Raw genomic sequence first — 3,814 nt, forward strand, 5'->3', positions numbered from 1 at the left:
CCTACACTTAACCATTTTCAACCAACTAAGTATAAAAACAAAACCACATTTAAAATATAAAATTCCCTTCAAAGTCCCTAGACTTAACCATTTTCAAGTGACTAAGTCACCAAACAAACCACATTCAAAACAAAAAAATCCCTTTTAAAGTCCCTAAACTTAACCATTTTCATGCAACTAAGTCACCTAACAAACTACATTCAAAATAAAAAAATCCCCTTTAAAGTTCCTAGACTTAACATATTCAAGTGACTAAGTCACCTACCAAACCACATTCAAAACAAAAAAAATTCCCTTAAAGTCCCTACACTTAACCATTTTCAACCAACTATGTCACCTACCATAACCACATTCAAAACAAAAAAATCCTCTTTAAAGTTCCTAAACTTAACCACTTTTAACCTACCACGTCACCTTTAAAGTCCCTACATTTAATCATTTTCAACCTACCAAGTCGCCAAATATAATCACATTCAAAACAAAAAAACACTTACCAAGTCCCTACACATTCAAAACCAAACTTTGAGTTTTCATACCAAATGATACAAGATCAAGTTCACAATACAAGAAACAAGCAACAACAAGACCAACAAGATGTCAAGAACAATGCTAGTGAATCGCACAAGGCCACACATGGCTTCACTAGACTTCAATATGAACAATGAAAGGAAGATAACAACAATAGTGAATCGAAGATAGCCCCACACAGCTTCCCTATGTCAACATACCTATGATATTTTCCTTAATTTCTTGATATTTCAAAATGGCAGCTTCAATCTGCTTATAGATTCTCTCACGGGAAGCTGCAATATCGCAAAAGATGAGCTTAGCAAATTAAAAGATAGACTACTGCAATTTTCTCCAAAATACCCATCTACTCTATGCAAGATATTACTCATTTCAGTCCACATAACACACATAATTCATACTATATTCAAGTTTATCCCCAATTTCCCCATTTTCAACCAAACTATAAGAACTAGGGTTTCAAAATTCAAAATGAAGTGAAGTTAACTCAAAATAAGGTCAACAAATCTCACATTCTTACTTACTTGAGTTGGAGAAATCAAGATTTGCTATGAGAACCCACTTATTCAAGTGATTTCGAGTGACTAAATCTCGATAGTGTCAACGATAGAAGCTCGGCGAAGGTGGAAGCTTGGAACCGACGGTAGTCTACGGCGGCAGTTGGAGTATGGAACTGGCGACGGTAGTATGTGTTTGTGTGTGTATGCGACATTGAGTGTTTGTGTGTGTATACGGTGTTTCCCATTTTTTGTGTATATTTGGAGATTGATCAATTGGGAAAGTGAATTATTTGGGTGGGTTGGGTCGGGTTAATAATTTTTTTTATTTTTTTAATTAACAATGTGGTCGGTTTTTACAAAAATTTTGATAAATTAAACTTTAATAAACTACAATTAATAAATTAAAATTAATTTTTAATAAATTAATTTTTTTAATAAATTCTATAATATTTATAACAATATTCAATTAATTTAATACAATGTGTATATATATAAATCATATAATTAGTTATTTTATCATCACATTAACACGAGTAGTATATTTCCTCCATCCTATAATAATATCAATGAACTTTGCAAATTACGATAATTTTTTGGTTCATTAGCTTTTAATTATGATATTATATGTATATATATACACGTGTTAATCAGATAAATTATCGACGTCTTACGTTATTACAACTTCAACAATATACGCGTGTCTCATATAATTAGTTATTTTATCATCACATTAACACGAGTAGTATATTTCCTCAATCCTATAATAATATCAATGAACTTTGCAAATTGCGATAAATTTTTGGTTCATTAGCTTTTAATTATGATATTATATATATATATATATACGTGTTAATCAGATAAATTATCGACGTCTTACGTTATTACAACTTCAACAATATACGCGTATCTACATTGACACAAAATAGTATATCTATTTCTTCAATAGTATGATATCAATATATTATTCAAAATATTTTGATATGTAGATTAAGTTATCGAGCTTTTGATTACTGCATATGTCACTACACGAGATATATATATATATATATATATATATACATGTTTTCAATTGTCTATTACCATTTAAATACGTAATATGAATATCACATACACGATTTTTCTACCCCATAATAATATTCAACGTATTTCACATTTACTCATATACAAAATTTTTAAGTACAAAAACTCAAATTCACTGCCAAAATTTGGCGGTCGTTCAAAATTCAAAAATTCAAAGCAAATGGTAAGTATATGATAGTTTCATGATTCAATTTTCTGTCTCCCTCCCCTACTTCCTTCCTCCCCCCCCCCCCCCCCCATATACCTCGTAATACTTGCCTTACGTTTTTACAACTTCAACAATATACATGTGTCTACATTATATTGACACAAAATAGTATATCTATTATTTCATCACTACACGAGATATACGTATATATAAATATATTCAATTGGCTATCAACATTGAAATACGTACTATATACATCACATACCCTATTTTACTACCCCATAATAATATACAATGTATTTCACAGAAACTCAGTTGAATTATCGGTTGGTTTATCTTATGTCATTAATATACCTTCACTATATAATATGTCTATACTATATATATACCTATACATACACACACATATAAATGCACATTATCGACTATATCAATACGTACTATATACATCACATACGTACACGAGTATCTTATCCAATAATATAATGCGACGTATTTCATATACGTACTATATACATCACATACCCGATTTTACTACCCCATTGTATTTCACATATACTCAAATAAATTATCGGCTGATTTATCATATGTCATTAATATAGTGTCGCTATATAATATGTATACATTATACATATACATATACATACGCACACATATACACACTATCGACTATATCAAGTTCAAAATATGTACTATATACATCACATACATAAACAAGTATATTATCCAATAATATAATGCGATGTATTTCTTATACATACTTAGATTAGTGATTGATTAATTATATTTGATTAGCTTAATATATTAGGTTTTGATTATATATATAATTAGGTGTTACTAAAAATTATTTAATTTTTAATTTTTTTACTTCAAACCGACCACAAGTGGTCGGTTTTTTAAAAATATTTTTTTATTTTAATTAACCAACCACTTGAGGTTGGTTTTTATAAGTATTTTTTAATTATTTTTTTTTATAAAAACCGACCACTAGTGGTCGGTTTTTTAAAAATAAATTAAAAAATAATTTTTAAACCAACCACTGTGGTCAGTTTTTATAAATATTTTTTAATTATATTTTTTTAAAAAAAAATGATCACTGGTGGTCGGTTTTGTTATTTTTTTAAATTTTTATTTGTTAAAAAAAATAATTATTATTATTAAAATTATTGTAATAATTATTTTAATTTTTTAAAATATAAAATTAAAAAAAAAAATAAAAATCGACCACTTGTGGTCGATTTTTTGTGGTCGATTTTACCAATTTTTTTAGTAGTGTTAACCCCACATTCACATAATATGTTCTAATAACGAAAAACTAATAAATAAATATTTTGCAGGCTACAATGAAGATACAATCACATAAAAAAAGATCTCTCACGAGCAACATATGGAAGAATATCTCATGCAAGAAAAATAATATATGTACCCACAAGGAGCCGATGCTGGATTTTAAATCGCATCAATCAAGGATACGGGAGATAAGTGACAATCAATCATAACATCTCTCACGGCAAGGCAAAAGGGAAAGAAGATCACACCCTGTATATGGACATATCTT

This window comes from Capsicum annuum, chromosome 2, assembly GCF_002878395.1.
Source record: "Capsicum annuum cultivar UCD-10X-F1 chromosome 2, UCD10Xv1.1, whole genome shotgun sequence".
NCBI classification, from domain to species: domain Eukaryota; kingdom Viridiplantae; phylum Streptophyta; class Magnoliopsida; order Solanales; family Solanaceae; genus Capsicum; species Capsicum annuum.